At 44.3% G+C, this 17036-nt stretch overlaps 1 long non-coding RNA gene across 3 annotated transcripts in view; it reads left to right on the top strand.

Annotated features, from left to right (window-relative positions):
• LOC107195386 overlaps positions 1–17036 on the top strand; it is a 126061-nt gene that overhangs the window by 105116 nt on the left and 3909 nt on the right. For all 3 annotated transcript variants that reach the window (XR_003045095.1, XR_003045094.1, XR_003045092.1), the window contains one exon: positions 10430–10515. This is a non-coding gene — a long non-coding RNA (uncharacterized LOC107195386). The remainder of the gene's footprint in view (positions 1–10429; positions 10516–17036) is intronic.

The raw sequence follows: 17036 nt of genomic DNA, 5'->3' as shown, positions 1-17036 counted from the left end.
GAGGGTAGCGGTTCTCACTTCTGCTGCCTCAGCCAGGCTTCTGGAAATTTTGATTCAGTTGATCTGGAGCCCCGGCCTCAGAGTGTCTTAGAAGCTTTCCAGAGTGACTCTCATGAGCAGACAGGGTCAAGAACCACGGAAGTTTAGTGTCTTCTGAAACCACATGGCATTCCATTATTATAGAGTATCTGTTTACAGCAGTCTAACGTTTGCAATTCTGGAGTCCATTGTTTTACTTGCTTCCATGTACATATTCTGATGGAAGATTTCTCATCTCTTTACTAATATGAAGCCTCAGCACTTAATATTTTATACTAATATTTATATAATTTAATATTAATGTTTTGTTCATTTTACTGTTGGATATAATGAGGTTAGAAAAAAAATCTCAGTTTAGGGTATGTGTGTATGTGTGTGCTATATATACACTCATTTATACTAAAGTAAAAGACTGATGTGTGGATGATGTTTTAGCAAAGTAATGGAATTTATGCTTCTTGCCTTCCCCTTTCAGCCCCATCCAAAATTACCGCTGTCAGGGGGGCCAGAAATTCCACCATTACTGATTCATTTCTTAGTTTTAATCTTGTTACTCCCGTTGGTAATATTTAAAAGTCATTTGATTCCTGAGGAGATAGGACTAGATAGCACTAGTTCCTAGTGCTCTAGTGGGAAAGAATGTGTGAGATCCTCCTGGACACAGGGTCGTAGAGAAAGGCGTGGCCAGGGTATCTGATTTTGAGGCACGTGACCTGTGCAGTAGCTCAGGACGCTGTGCTGAGAAAGGCCTTGTGCTTGGCTTAATGCTCTGCTGTTATCATTTCGAAATTCTTTATAATAATTTTTAAACAAGGGTCCTGCTGGTCCTGGGTGTGGCCTCCAAAGATAGACTGTCCATTGCTCTCCGGTGTGGTCTCTGCCAAGGCCTCAGAGACAGGGGTTAAAGAGGCCCTTGGAAGGACTCAGGTCTCTGTGGCTGTAGGTCACCAGGGGTGAGAGGCTTAGGCAAACACCTACTATTACCGTGGGCTCTTAGGAAGGCGTGTTTGGTGCCATCTCTGTTCTACAATGACATTGTAGATAATTGCTTATTTCCAAATATTTACCAAGTGCTGACTGTGTGCCAGGCACTGGGTTAAATGCTGGGGATACCATATTAAGCCTTCATGGAGCCTACATTCGAGCATGGAAATGGTTCCCTGTAATCACATTGAGAAAGTACTATGGTGTGGGATGTATGAGGTGCTGTGGAGACACCGCATGAGGTCACTGGGGATACCATATTAAGCCTTCATGGAGCCTACACTCGAGCATAACTCAACTTGCCAGGGAAGGCAGGATGTTTATGCTAAGATAGAAGGATAACTAATAAATAGCCAGCCACATGAAGAGGAAGAATTAGAATATCCTAGGCAGGACAGCATGTGCAAAGGCACAGGGGCACAAGAGAGAAATCTGCCGTAGAGGACATGAAATAAACATCAGTGTGGCTAAAATTCTGGGGAGAGGATGTTAAGAGATGACCTTGGAGAGGTACATAAAGGTAAGGTGGCTGACAGGGCTCAGAAGTTATAAAAGGTAAACATAGTGACCATTTCACTGGACCACAGAACTAAGTAATGGCTTTGCCTGTGTGTATTGTGTCAGCCTCACAACGACCTTATGGATAGGTCCAGTTGTTAACCTTGTTTTACAGAGCAGGAAACAGGCTTAGATTAAGTAACTTGCTCAAGATAACGCAGCTAGTAAATCGTAGAGTTAGGATTCAGGGGCAGATGTGTCTCTTTACAAGGCCTCGGCCCCAAATCACTAAATCATATAGTTAAGAAATTGGACTTTAAAGAAATGGGAAACTAAAACATTCAATAATCTTGCCCCTCTTTGCCTTCTGCTTCTTACACAGGATGTTTTCTGCTGGGGGCTTCCTTTCCAAACCTTCCTGAGGGGGTCTGCATTCACCATGCCCCATCTCCATCCTTATAGCTTTTCCTCAGAAGCTATTGTCTTTTCATCTCTGAGACCTTATACCTGTGATGTTCTCAACTTCTGCGCTTCCAGAGAAATAGCTTGTGGAAAGTGCTTTGGGGTCTGCCATATTTGGGTTCAAATCTCAGGAATCTTCCACCTAAAGGCTCTTAGTCTTTAGTATGTTATTATCAACCCAGGTTTGTTGGAGACCAAATGAGACAAAGGAGTTGGGAGAACTTGGTCTCTTGTAGATTACCTGTAAGTTTCTTTCTCTTTCTTCCCACTGAGACCTCAGTCCAAGTGACTTGTCTTTCTAACGTTTCTCTCGAATCCAACTGTCTGTCCTCATGAACTTCCCTCACCCGGGCCCCTCCTCTCTCTGTTCCTTCAGCAACCAGAGGCCCCGCGGTAACGCCCAGCTTTGCAAATGGTTTATCCCTTTTGATGGGTGTAGTAGGATCCCCCTAAGTCAGGCTCCTTGGGGGCAGAAGCCAAGTCTGATATCTTTTTTGAACAGTGTCCACTACAGGGGTCCGTACGTGGAAAGAAAGTCACAAAGGTTGGTTTCATCAGCCACCCGGTGGAAAGGGCTCATACGACATGGATGGTTTCCCAGCATTCTTAGTAAACAATCATTCGCCAGAATTCCTTTTGCTTCTTATTTTATGCTTATTCAGGGATAGAGACTCTGTGCACGGCTTCTTATTTATCAGTTAATGTATCACCGTTATCGAGCTCCTTGAAAGCTTGTTGAAATACAAGCTTACTCTTTTTCATCCCAGAAGAGGCAGATGTGGTTACACTCGATTTTTATAGAGGAGCCTTTAGCAAATCTCTTGGTGGGGGGAGGGGGTGGGCTCTCATTAACTCTAAACATAAAGACATGCAAATTTTGTTTTTCTACTTGCACATAATTCTATTAGAGAAGAGAAACCACAAGAAGGCGCGTGGAAGGAGAGCGTAGTTGTCGAGCTAAGGTGCCTCATGGGGCTGGGTCGTCAGCACGGGGCACTTACTAGGAGCCAGGCACCATGGGAATCCTTTTAACCCTCTTAACCATCCAACACGTAGGTGCTCTTCTCCCCACTTTACAGATGAGAAAATGACCCAGAGAGGTTAGGTAGTTCATCTGATTTTACTCAGCTAAAAAAAAAATGGCGGAGCTAGAATGTACCAGATGGTTGTTTCCAGAGCCTGAGCTCGTCATCTCTGTGTTGTGCTGCCCACGCAGCACAGTGACTTCTGATAGTAAAGACTTTTTAATTACAGGTGTGCACAAGTGAACACGTTGACTAAGCCTGGTCCTTCGCATATAGACCCCGAAAGGGTAAGGCAAGGGCTCAGCGAGCCATGGGCTCTCACAGGACTTTACCAACCACCTCTCTAACCAGGCTCACCCCGTGTTTGTGCTGGTGAGGGTCATAGAAGAGCATTTGAAAGCCCTTTATACCTCTCTGGGTGTTCAACAACCTGGGTGGGTGCGGGGGTTAGGGTGGTATCTTTATTATGCCCCACCTTCCAGGCCCCTTGATGAATGATCCAGTAAATGGCTCGCCTTTCTCTTGAACCAGCAAATGGCTTCAGATTGCTCTAGAAAACTGCCTCCAATGGATGACAGTTGGCATGGAGAATGAAACCTGTTTGTTATGCTTGCCTTGGCCCTCAGGGATAGAGATCATGTCATATTTGTGTTTAGCGCTCAGCATATAGTTGGTCTTCAATGAATGAATGACTAAGTGAATGAACATTTACGAGACCCAAGCACATTGCATTTATCATGGATTCTGCTGTGACTCCGATTAAAACCAATGGTTTTAATCAAGGCAGAATATCTTCTTTAAACACAAGGATTAGCCTCTATGAAAAGAGAAATGTAAACAGGACTCTAATTAGAGAATTTACTAATTATTCTTCCCTGCTGAGGACATTAGCTGGGGTTTAGTCTTTAGCTGTGACAGCCATATGACTTTCTCTTTATCTCCAGAAAGGGAAAAATTGACTGGAAAGATTCATTTCAATACCCCGATTCCTTTCCCGCTCCTCTTTCACCCTCAAAAAAAGATATTCCAGCATGAAAGATCACAGACTCAGCCCAAAACAGTGAACCCAGGTTGACGGCATTCAAGAACCTGCGCACTCCTGGAGCCCCAACTGCTGAGGCAAAGATAAATCGGCAGGAAGATTTCTTTGGAATGATGTGAATTTAATGAATCATGAAAAATATCCCCAGCTGTTCTTAAATTTAAGGGAGATTGAGTGATAACAAAAGATAGTCTCCCTCCCTCTTAGATGTAGGTTGGAGCCGAAAGAACCATTTAAAAAAAAAAAAAAAAAAAACCCTGAGGCCGAAAGCTTTTCTTTTCCATCTCTTCTATTGTTGAAGGGGAAAAAGCTGTCTGCAGTCAGCAGCCACTGCAGGGCGCGGTGAGGACTGTTTGCTGTTACCAGACCTGAAGAATCCTCCACTCTGGTTTCAAAGATCAGGCTGCCCTTTGCAGGCGAACGTTTAGAAAGTGGTGGACTTTTCTCTCACCCCCTCCCAGCCCCCAGCCACCACCATGCTCCCATTTCATCCATCCTCTTTATTAATGCATTCACTTGCTGAAATTAAAAATAATGATTCTCCCTTTCCTCATCCCAGCTGCTGCAACCCTCGCTACCCCAGCCCTCAAAATCCTTATACCCCATCGATTGGCATGGTTCCCCAGGCCCGTCCTCAGCGGGGAGAGCTAAGCTGGACCATGGTGGGTTTGGCTGAGCTTCAGGGATTCCCAATGTAGACCCCAGAGACTTGCGCTGGAGGCCACGGAGGGAGCTTGGAAGGGCACGAGTGTGTTCCGTCTTTGCTCCTTCTTTCTCTTCCTTCCCTCTGCCTCGGCCATCGTGGGTCCCCCAAACGTGCCGTGCACGGGCTCAGGAGGCCAGGATCTGGGCACAGTGTCCAGGTGCTCAACTTGCTCTCCTTACCTGAAAAAGCACAAGGTAGGTGGGCAGCTGTGAAGGTCGGGAGGGAAGGCCCGCTCCCCTCTGCTCCCCTGGGTCTCTTCCCTGTCTAGATAAATTTCCTTTTCCTGCAAGGTGGGTGAGGAAAGCTAACAGATGTCAAGCAGATTTTTTTTGTTGTTTTTCGTTAAGGCAACTTTTATCTTCTAAGTGTAGGAAAGAGATATTTGTGGGATAGAAATGCTGGCCTCTGGGCGTAACCACTAGAAGGGATTCAGAGAGGAGCATGGATGATGTCGATGATGATATGTTGAATATTAATGACCAGCGATTACATTGAGGACTTACAGTGTACCAGACACATCGTTAAATGCTTCTCAGACGAGATGCGTTCAGTCCCCCACTCTCCCCACAGACCCTCCGAGAAGCAGATCATTGTAATTGCCTATTGAACAAGCTGGACTTGGTGAAATTTTAGCAGGTAGATAATTTACCTTTTTCCACCACTCTCTCCAAACCCTGTTGGATCACTGTCCTTCCTACTAGATGAGAAGTCAGACAGTTCCATAGCCCGGACTGGTCACTTTTATATATTAAAAAATGATATTAATCATGACTGTGTAGTAGTGGCAGAAAGATAGGCACCTAGATCAAAGGAACAAAATAGTCAACCTGAAAACAGTCCCACAGAAGCTCAATCAATTTATTTTTGACAAAGGTGCAAAGCAATTCACCGCAAGGAGAGCCTTCTTAACAAATGGTGCTGGAGCAATTGGATATCCACAGGCAAAAAACGAGCCAGCCTAAGCTTCACATATTATCCAAAAATTAACTCATAATAGGTCATGTGTTTATTAATTGTTTTTAAGCTTATTTTATCAAATTTGTTGGGATGACATTAGTTAATAAGATTATATAAGTTTCAAGTGTACAATTCTATAATGGATCACATATTTAAATGTAAAATGTAAAACTATAAAACTCTTAGATGAAAACATAAGAGAAAATCTTTGAGACCTAGGGCTTTGTGAAGAGATTTTAGACATGACACAAAAGCATGATCCATAAAAGAAAAAAAGTTGATAAGTTGGATAAAAGACAAACCACAGACTGGGACAAAATGTATTCAAACTACATATCTGAAAATGGACTCATATTTAGATTATCTAGAGAACTCTCAAAGCTCAATATTAAAAAAAAGCAAAAAAAAAATAATTCAATTATGAAATGGACAAATAGCATGATGAAGCATTTTACCAAAGAAGGTGTATGATGACAAGTGAGAACGTGAAAAGATGTTCACCGTCACCAGTCATCAGGGAAGTGAAAATTAAGATTGTTATGAGATCTCACTACATACCTATTAGAACAATGAAACTAAAAAAATAGAGTGCAAAATGCTGGAAAGGATGTGGAGAATCTAGATCTCTCACACATTGCTGGTGGGAATTTAAAATGCTTACGGCCACTCTGGAAAACAATTTGGCAGTTTCTTTAAACAAAACAAAACAATACCTAAGCATAGATTTACAGTAATACTCAGTGATCATACCCCTGGGCATTTACTCCAGAAAAATGAAACCTGTCCACATAAAACCTGTACAGGATTGTTTATAGCAGCTTTATTTACTTATTTATGTTCCGAAAGTGGAAATGACCAAAATGTCCTGTAATAAGTGAGTGGTTAAGCGAAGTGCGGCATCTCCTCGCTTCTCGGGTACCTCCCAGGTGCTGCGATGGGGGAGGTGGGTGTGACTATAATGGGGCAGCCTGGGAGATCGTGGTGGCGATAAAGCAGTTCTATACCTTGATCTCCCGGGTAACTGGTATCCACGTGAATTTGCACGTGTGAGGAAATGATTCAGAACTGTACAAACACAATGCGCCAACATCGATTTTCTAGTTTTGGTATTATACAATAGTTATATAAAATGGAAGCATCTGGGGAAACTCGAGAAAGAGAACCTGAGACCTTTTTAATTATCTTCACAACTTCCTGTGAATTTATAATTATTTCAGAATTTAAAAATATAACATAAAACAATGCATATTCCAGCGTTAAGCATTATTTTCCAGTCTAATATAAAATCTCTAAGTATCTCATCTTATCGGCAGCTTCTCCCCTCCCTAGCGCTGCAAGATCAGAACCGCTCCAGGCATAGAAGTCTGCTGCGTTGTCAGGGTAGGCTAAGCCACACTTGGTAATAAATACAAAACAAAGCAAAAATCCCTGAAACTTTGGTATTTTAGTTTAATAAAACTTTGTTACTTATGTCCATTGAGCAGCTCTCTCCCTACTGTGACTCAGGGATCCAGGCTCCTTCTGTCTCATGCCTCTGCCATCTTCAGCCTGTGGCCTCCGTGCTCACCCTCTCAGGAGAAGAGAAACAGCGGAGAATCCAGCAGGGGGCTTTGTGGCTAGGCCTGGAAGTGTCCCCTAGCACGAGTACCTACAGTCTTGCTCAGAACTTAGGTTAATTGCGAGTGAAGTTGGGAAGTGACAATCTTCCTGCACGCCCAGGAATGACACGCATTGGTGGTGTAATCCGGGGTTGGCTCCGTGCAGGACCAAAATGCTATTTTCCTTCTTAGGCATCTTAGTGGGTTGTCTAGAGACACTGCTGCCTCATCAGGGATCTTGCACTGTACCATTCCTTGGCACAGTGAGTCACTTCCAGCTAACTGTATGTGACAGTCACCTTCTGCATAAAGGCACACCCAAGTTTCTTTCTATTGGAGTCATCTCATCCTGCAGTACAGGACAGGCATGGTGAGTCCTCTTGGCCAGGTTCCTTTGAGATGATTTAAGCCTGAGCCACAGGAAAACTCAGCATCCTTGCTCCATCAAAAGCTGGAAGAGCAGGCTGCTCCCCCCACAGCCCTCTTCACTTGCCCTGCCATCAGAGGAAGCTTGAAACAGACTCTTGCTCTAGGTGTTTTTTTTTTTTTTTTTCAGGCAAGAGTCAGGCAACACAGGCCATTTGCTCCCAAGAGCTCTATCCCTTTGCTCTGCCCTGGAGCCCACAGGGCCCCCTCACTTAGCTTGAGGAGGGAAACCCCCTTCCCTCTCTGAGAGGGTGAGCAGAAAGGGAAAAAAATCCATCCTCCCTAGTCTTATTAAAATCAATTTCCTGGTCTCCTGTTACGTAGAGGCAGCAGGGGATGCACTGCAGGGCGCATACCCAGTTTTGCCTCGTTAGTAATCCCTGCGTGGTGGTCGGACCCTTGTCTCTAGACTCTGTTGCTGCTTAACTCCTCCTGTCCTCAGCTTTGGGATCTCAGCCAAAATGCAGAGCGAACTGGGGAAGTCGCACTGTTAGATAACATTATTCCCATTTTATAGTAGATCTTGAGGTTCAAATGGAAAAGGAATGTGTGCAGAGCCTCCCAGCGCTACACTGGCATGTAGATTTCACGAGCTGTGGGCTGTGGTGGGTGAGACACAGAACCTGGGAGGCAGAAAGGAAATGTGATTGTATTTAATTCGGGAAAGTCAGTGTGTTCCTGGAGAGAAGAGGAGAATCGGTTCAATGGGGTGCTAGTTAGGGATTAGAAAGTCAATAAGAAGTTCTTTTTGTAATTAGTTTTCTATGCATCACTCCGCCTTCTCATTCTAACCTTCCCGGTTGCGGGCACTCACCCCACAGACACCCAGACCTCTTGAGCAAAGTCCAGGCTCACCACGACACCCTCATGGCCTTGTATTCCTCATACAGTGGGATGACAGAAGTGGAATTCAAACAGTTGTAATGAGCGGGCTTTGTAGGGGAGCAACTTTGTTCAGAAAAACACTTGGAAAACTTGAGGGTGTGGGTTAGAAGGCATCTGCAAAAACAAAACAAAGTTGTCAACGTGTCACGGATAAGAAATGGAACAGAATTTGGGGGAGGGAAGACAAAGATGAGGAGAGGGAGGCAGAGCCAGGAGCGGCGCAGCGAGGCGGGAACAGGAGCCTGAGCAATGAGCCCCGGTGAAGAATTTTAAGAACCAAAGTGTCCAGTGGCCCTGTTAAGTCGCTTGGGGTGTAAACCATCTCCATCTCTACCCTTCTAAACATCCACGCCTTCGTGCACTCTGCCGGGAGTGGGGAAAACGAGGACGGAGCAGCCGTTCCAAGTTCAAGTGGGTGAGGCGTACAGGGAAGAGGTGCTGGCTAAAAAGAAGGGCGCAAGGGCAAAAGCTTATTGAACACAAGCTGAGGGGCCACGGTGGCCCTGGGAAGTGCGCCCTCAGGAGTGGGGCCGTCTCGAGGGCATTCGACTTCCCACGGGACATCGCAGAGTCAGCTTAAGCTAATTTAACTGAAACCTTGTGTGACCGGATGACTGCAGCTGACATCTCGGTTACACTCAAATAATCTAAAATCCTTTTAAGAATATGCTTCATGACTCCTTTCTCACAAAACTCTTTACCCAACTTGCTAGAGAGAATAGTGTTAAAACTACTTTGCCTAAATTTGCCATTGCCAGCCTTTGTGAGGAGGTGCTTAGACAGGCACAAAATAAATACTGGAGAGTTAGATTAAGGAAGAGAGAATCAAATGGTGTGAGTAATAGGATAAATTGATGATCAGCACATAATACCTAGTTTGATCTGTGAGTTAGCAAAGAGTTTGTTCTGTGTGTGTGTGAGTGTGTGCGTGTGCACGCACACGTGCACATGTGTGCGCGCGTGCGCATTTTGAGCGGTGCTTCCCCATTTTAATGTGCACACAAACCACTTAGGCTCTTGCGTGTGTGTGTGTGCGCGCGCGCGCGCACGTGCACATGTGTGGTGCGCATTTTGAGCGGTGCTTCCCCAATTTTAATGTGCACACAAACCACTTAGGCTCTTGCAGTGGGGTGGATGGTGGTTAACGAGATTCTGCATTGTTAACAGCTGGCCAGGGATGCCATGGCAGCTGGTCTGAGTAGCAGTGTTTTAGAACGCAGGGCAGTACCTTTCTAACCCAGAAGGTCGTGAATGGGGGCCGAAGAAAAAAGGGGGGATGGAAAATATAAGAATGTAGACAAGGGGAGAATAGTGAAGGGAAAGCAGAGGGAGAAAACATTAGAAACAACCACAACACCATAAAACCAGGAATCTCAAGTAAGGAAAAAAGGAAGTCACCAGTAATTATTCCAGAACGCCTTGATGTTTATTTCAGGAACATAGGTCGCTTCTGCCCTCTATTAAATAACACACATTCTTTGTGCCTAACAGTGGTTAAGATTCAAGAGTAAATATCTGATTCTCCAGCCATTCACTAGTATTTATTCATATGCATTATATAACACCAATACTAGTACTGATATAAATCCCCACTAGTATGGGCAAAGCCAATGCTGTGATACACCTGTTTCCTGTACGAATGGAATTTACACTCTGGCAGAGAATATCAGACACAACACATGTGGAAAATTAAATTACAAGTCAGTTACGTGATGCTGGAACCTAATACTATGCATTTTATATTTAAAAAGGAACTTTTTAATTCATTTTACTGTTTTTTTTTTCTTCCTGCTATCCGTTGACGTAGGGAAGGCAGACTTATTATCACAATTTTATGGACGAGGAAAGGACAGCGCAGAGAGGAAAGGTGACTCGCCCAAGGTCGCATCGCTGGTAAGTGACAGAGCCTGCCCAAGGAGTCTTCTCTCTCCTGGTTCCCATTCCTCATTCTTTCTATTCCTCTCCCCACCCCCCAACTCGAGGGCAGTGAAGTTTACTGTGCTTCACTCCACCCACTGTTCTTTCTCTAGCTCAGGAAGCCAGGGCTTCTCAATAACTCAGCATCTAATTGGTTTTAAGTCCACAGTTTCCTCCCTCACTCAAAATCTAAATCAATTAAACAAATTTCCCAGAAAACCAAAATAATCTTTAAGCAAAATCCACTACCAGGTCATATTTGTCTAAAGAGAAGGTATTTTCAGAATACACGTCATTCAAAAGAGTGGGGAATAATGAAAACCTCTTTGCAAACTTAATTTCTGCATAGCCTGCTGCTTAGGTTCCAAAACTCATGTACAGCCCAGCTTTTCTCATAGATGTGTACGTTCATGTGAGATATGTATTTATACATACGCATACATATTGGGGAAATCATTTTGCATTGGAAACAAATTCTTCCATTAATGTCATCACATTAACTTAACTGTACTGTTATAACTTAATAACAATTTAACCCTAAATAATTCTGCAGTATGACAGACAATTTTAATAAGTGTAATGCAGCTGAATTTCCACCTAAGTCGCTCATGCTGGGTAAGGTGCATGCTCAGTGATGCCTGCTTACAGTAGCTTACTATGCTGAGCCATGTAAGTCAATCACAATCTGCTTTGGGAGGAAGAGTCTAGTGATGGTGTTGAAGAATGAAAGGTAACAGTGAGCCGAGTTTCACGTTTAGTGAGGTTCGTTGTGTTTCCAAGGGATTCACCAACAGAACAGATCAGGGTCATCGTATCCCTGATGCTATGAGTGGCGAATAGAAGGACAGTCTCGATCTCTATTCTTAATTCTGCCCCCATCCTGAAACACATGTCCATGTTCCCCTTTATAAGTCTTTTTCTCCATTTTACCAATTCTCAGTCTGTTCGTCATCTTAATGCTTTTACATTTTAGAATATGTACAACTGAAATAGTTTTAAAAAATCCAGATATTGATCTTGTTTCTTTTCCATTCCCCATCTGATGCAATACTTTCTGGAAGGATCAGCCACTTCTTCTCAGGACTCTGAAATGTGTAATTCAGAAGAGGGCAAGGGCGAAAGATCTAAAGGTGTGAATTCTCGAGAGCTGCTTGATTGTTGGAGGTTTGGGGGTGCTAATCAGTCTCCAGTGCTTCCCCCCTTTCTTTAGTTCTAACCGACTGATAATTATACATAAGGAGGCAAATGGGGGTCAAAATGTATCTTCTGGCTCTACTGATAGCAAAGTTGGAATGAAGGATGCAGCTGGAAGTGCGTATTCTGTTAAAAACAGGAAGGTCAAAGAGAGAGAGAGAGCTGTGAGACAGGGAGACCATCTACAGCAATGTCCCGCCAATCCCCCTCTGGGGCGTGGCTTGGGGGTGGGGTAGAACCTCTGGCGGAGAGTGAAGTGAGTCCAGGAGCCCTCGTACGGCCTTTCCTCTCCTCATGCTGCTATGGGAACATGTCCGGTTGGATGTGTCCTTTACAACCTCTCTAGTTCTGAGGTCAAGTCAAGGAAAAGCCCACGAGCAGTGCTATCTTAGGTCCCTGCCACAGGACCTGTGCTCCAGAGGGCCTTGCTCTGGCCCTCCTCTGGCAGTGTCCTTCCCCATGTGACAAGAGGAAGGGTCCTGAGCCCCCTCTGGAAAGTGCGTGGCTTCTGTCTTGCTAGGCTGGTAGGTGTCTGCCCTCCCGCTCATACCCCGTTTCCTGAGGTTGGACCACACCACTTGTGCGTGGGCCTCTTGGACTGAGGGGTGGCCAAGGGGTGGCTATATGTAATGGTGGAGGGGTCGGGGTGTGATAGAGCTTGGACATTCCAGCTGGAATTGCAATGTTACAGTGTGGGGTGGAGAGGGAGGATAGAGATGGGGCAAGGGGGCGAAACACGGGCAGCCGGCTAGTTCTCCTAGAAGCTCTCAGAAGTATGGGGATTTTAAATGTGACCCTTTCAGGATGTTATAAAGGAATTTTCACCTATGTAGGATGATAGAGCAAATTTTAATTACTAGTTTGTTAGCTTGATTTATAGCTTTAAAAAATCCAGACATAGGGCATGTGGGCCTCCATCTGTATTCTTGCCACAGACCCCACAAATGTTCGGCCTAGGAACAAGGAGGTCCCAGGTCCAGCTCTTGTCTAGGCTCTAAGGGAGAGTTACGTAGAGCCCGTAGGCTGCCTAACTATTTGCTGTGCTCATCACTTCTGTGGATCAGGAATTTGGAATGGGCCCACAGCAGGAACAGAGACTTGATGGATGTCTGGGACCTCAAATGGTAAGACTGAAGGCTGGTGGTGACACAGTGACTGTGGATTAGAATCACTGAGGAGACCCTCACTCACATGTCTGGCGATTGATGTTGGCTGTCGGCGGGGAATCCTGCTGGGGCTGTCAGCTGCAGCATTTATACGGGGACTCTCCTTGTGGCCTCATGGCTGGATTCAGGATAAGCATCTCAAAAAGAACCATGCAGGAGCTGTCATGCATTTTACGACCTAGCCTTAGAAGTCATATAGCGTCACTTCTGCCACAGTTATCAATCCACCCAGATTCAAGCAGAGGAAACAGATCCTACTTATCGATGGGAAAAACTGTCAAAAACACATTGTATGAGGGCCTGGAGGATAAGAAAGTACTGTTGAGGCTTCTTTTTGAAAATGCAATCTGCCACAGTGTCCCTGGCTCAAGAGTGTACAATGCACAGGGATTTGGGAGGAGATCTTTGGTCTAGGGATTCCATGAGGATATTGTGAGTGAATTCAAGTCAAAGGCATAGAATAGTGCCTTGGCATATGATAAGACTCAGTAAACAGCAGCTATTATCATCATCAGCACCATCATTGCGAGCAACATGAACATCATCCTCACCACAACCATGACCATTATCACCACCACCCTCACTGCCACCATCATCAGCACCATCATTGCCAGCAACATTATCGTCATCGCTGTGGAACCTATGCAGATGGTTCAATCAACAATAGGAGGAAGGAAACTGAGGCCTGAATAAGTTAAGTGATGTTTTGGGGAGTCCGCAAACAATTCAGTGATAGTTCTTTATTTGAACTTGGGCTTCTGTCTCCGATCAGGAAACTATGTAGTAGTGGTTTGGAGACTTTGCAAGGACAGGACATGAATTAGAGCAGTATCGATGATGACCTTGGATCTTACTCACCGCTTTTGATGCTAATGACTCCAGAGACGGTTTAGTCAACAGATTTTCCAAGTATCTTTTTTCAAAAACAAAACAAAACAAAACAAATTTTGAACTAATAATCATAAAACTAGTAATAAGATACCTGCTAATTTGGATAATTTAGATGTAAAAATCAGACTTTTGTCTTTTATTTGAAACAGCGCTCCTAAGGCAATTAGCAAAACAAGTTTGTAGGAGACTATTTTTAACAATTTGAGGAGCCGCATTTCATTTATGCAAATATTATATGTATGAAATAGAGTAATTATAAGATTTTGTCATTTGTTTATTAAATCTAATCTCTAGAACCTACTTTGGCAGCACTCTCTTATTTGACGGTGTTTAAATTTTTGAAAATCAAGCAATTTCTTTAAAGAACTCTTCCGTAATTCTCATCAGCCTTGTGCAGACTTTTTTTTTTTTCACAAAAATCTGAAATTATAAGCTTTTGTCTAGTGTTTTGTTTTGTTTTGGGTTGGCGTTAAAGAGCTGGTCTTCCCTTGAGGAAGCACTTGTAGCAGAACCAAACCAGTAAATACCCGCTGATTCTCGGACAAGGCAGGCTGATGGTGGGACACGAGGGGGTCAGAATGAATCAGACGTCAGTTTGTGCTTCCTGACGAATCTCAGTGTTGGCTCCGGGGATCTGGAAGCAACTCTGAGCCTCAAGAATGTAAGTCAGCGTTACTTTATGTAACTGTCCCCCTTCTGGTTTCAGTCGGCAGGCCAGGGCCAGGGTAACTGTTCGTAGAGGTCATCCATCCAGACTGAGCGTGGTGCCCGTCCGAGGAGACAGAGTCCAGTTGATCTTGGACATGCACTTGCTGGTGTCAGCAGAAGAAGGGGATAGTGATGAAATCTTCCACTCAGGTTTTTTTAGGCAAAAATAGCAGCTCAACTATTTAGACCAACAGCTAGACCTTCCTTTCTGAGAAAGTCTCTGGAGCCAGACAGCCTGAGATCGCCATTTACTAACTACGTGATGGCGGGCAAGTGTGCCTCAGTTTCCTCGCATGTATGACATGAGAATGAGAATAGCACTTACCGCATAGGATTGTTATAAGATAAAATGAGTAATATATGCAAAGAGCTTAAAACCGTGTCTTGCCTGTATTTGGTCTTCAGCAAATGCCATTGTTTCTCTATACCCGTTACCTGTGGCAGGCACCGTGTTAAACCTGTTATGGACACTACTTTATTTTCTCCTTCTAACAACTCCGTTATGGTAGCTATTTTCATCCCCATTTCATAGATAAGAAAAGTGAGGCACAGAGAAGTTGTACGATTTGCTCAAGTTCACACATTAATGGGTGAAAGAACCGGGATTCTAACCCAGTTTTGTCTGGCACAGAATCTTGTGATCTTCACCACCACTTGGCACCTTGATAAAAACAAAATAAAACACAGCAAAAATAACCTTGTTATTAGCATACTTGATGTTCCCTGAGAAGGCCATTGGGTTATCCTTAGATTATAAACTCTAATGTGGCAGAATCGTGGCAGTGATTTTTTTCTATACCATCTACCACGTGCTGGTGCAGAAGACACCTAAGGGCTTTCTGTTCTGCCTTCAATTGTTATTGCTGCAGACACATTAAGTTGGCACTTCAGATGTGGCCCATAGAGCTATAGGCAGGGACCCTGCACAGAAGGACCAGCTTTTGTGTTACAGAAAGCTGCATGAAAGTATGGATGGTGTTTAGGTGGGGGGAGATTCACAGAGCTCCCAGATAAACCCTTGATACTTCCAAATTTCCATCCAATTTTCAAGACCAGTCGGACCAAGTCACCTATTTCCAGGTCCGCTGAAATAGAGCCGAGTTACCTTTCTGATGCCTCCTCCTGCCTCCAGCACTTCTCTTTTTTCTCTTGAAGCACAAACAAGGGAAGATTGATAGCTGGAATGGAAAAACCCATGGTGTGGTCTCACAAATACAGGTCTCGGCTGGGGTTGGGGAGAGCCTCCTTCCTCATCTGTTTGTTTAAAGATAAAGAGGCCCTTTCAGTCCACATGGGGTCCAGCAATTTAACTATAAACTATGTTAATGGATGGCAGAAAGTACCTGCCCTGCCAGGCTGAGGGGGGGAGGGTATGAGCCCTGGGTTCTGACCACTTGGTCCCAGCTCTTCCCCAAACCCCTCAGTTTAAAAGTGTTGCCTTTTGAGTGCTTATGCTACTGGCTCCAGCCCCATGGTTTTTAAATATTATTTATTTATTTTAAAAAGCTTTTTGTATTTCTAATACACAGAGGTCCTGGACTTTCAGGTCTGCCAATAACTCTCCCTTTTCCAAAAAAAAAAAAAAGTCATTTTTTTTTTCCTTACTGGAATTTTTTCATTTCTTCCTACCCACCCCACCTCCATTTCTCATTTCCTCAGGAAACCACTTAGTTGGAGACAGAGGGAACGTTTTCCAGCACACTCCCTCAGCCCCCACAGGCTCCTGCACACCCAGCAAGTGATTTAGCACCAAGAACATATGTTGCAGTATGCTCAGCCTTGCCCGCAAAGATTCCTGTCTCCAATTCCCTGAAGCATTCGGGGACCATTGTGGCAGAGGCAGCCTTCATCCCTGCTAACACCGGTCACCCTCTTGAAGGTGCTGGGCCCGGTCTCTAGCTGTCTGTCCTTTGCTCTGGGCTGTCCACCAATGAGGCAGCTGTAGATACATTATGGTACTTCCATGATGTCCCTGGATATGACCCTTCTGTGGGTTTTCTAGAGTGAAGGAAAGTAAAGTAAGGACTCTGTTGGTTTTAGGAAGAACTATAGGAGTTTGTTGTCATTTTCTTTCATTGAATAAATATATGAGAACATTACTAAGTACTAAACAATGTTTCAGGGGCTGGGAATATAAATGGCGAACAAGGCAGGCCAAGGGCCCACTCTCAAGTTCACTTTCCAGTTTGGGGGTTGAGGGTGATGAGTACAGAAGGGAAAACCAAGAATAGATAGGCAAAAAAATTTTTTTAAAAAAATGAAGAAAATGCATTGATTTAGTGATAAGAGCTATGAAGAAATCTAATAGCACTTTGGAATGGCGACCATCTCCTTTCTGCCTGTGACTTTCGTGACGCCTTTCCCTCCAATCTCTAGTTTTGGACTGATCTGACCTACTTGCCAGCTCTAAGAGTCTCATCGGTGGATGCCTTTGTCCCATTCAGAGCAAAATTTCCACGTTTCTCTCTGAAGATGGAGTTCCAAAGACTTCTGTGAGCAAAGGTCTGGAGTCTACTACGCTTCCACTAGCTCTCGGTC

The sequence above is a fragment of the Pteropus alecto genome, unplaced genomic scaffold (assembly GCF_000325575.1).
Source record: "Pteropus alecto unplaced genomic scaffold, ASM32557v1 scaffold101, whole genome shotgun sequence".
Taxonomy (NCBI): Eukaryota; Metazoa; Chordata; class Mammalia; order Chiroptera; family Pteropodidae; genus Pteropus; species Pteropus alecto.
Note: the sequence above shows the minus strand (reverse complement) of the source record. Positions and strands in the feature narration are given on the sequence as shown.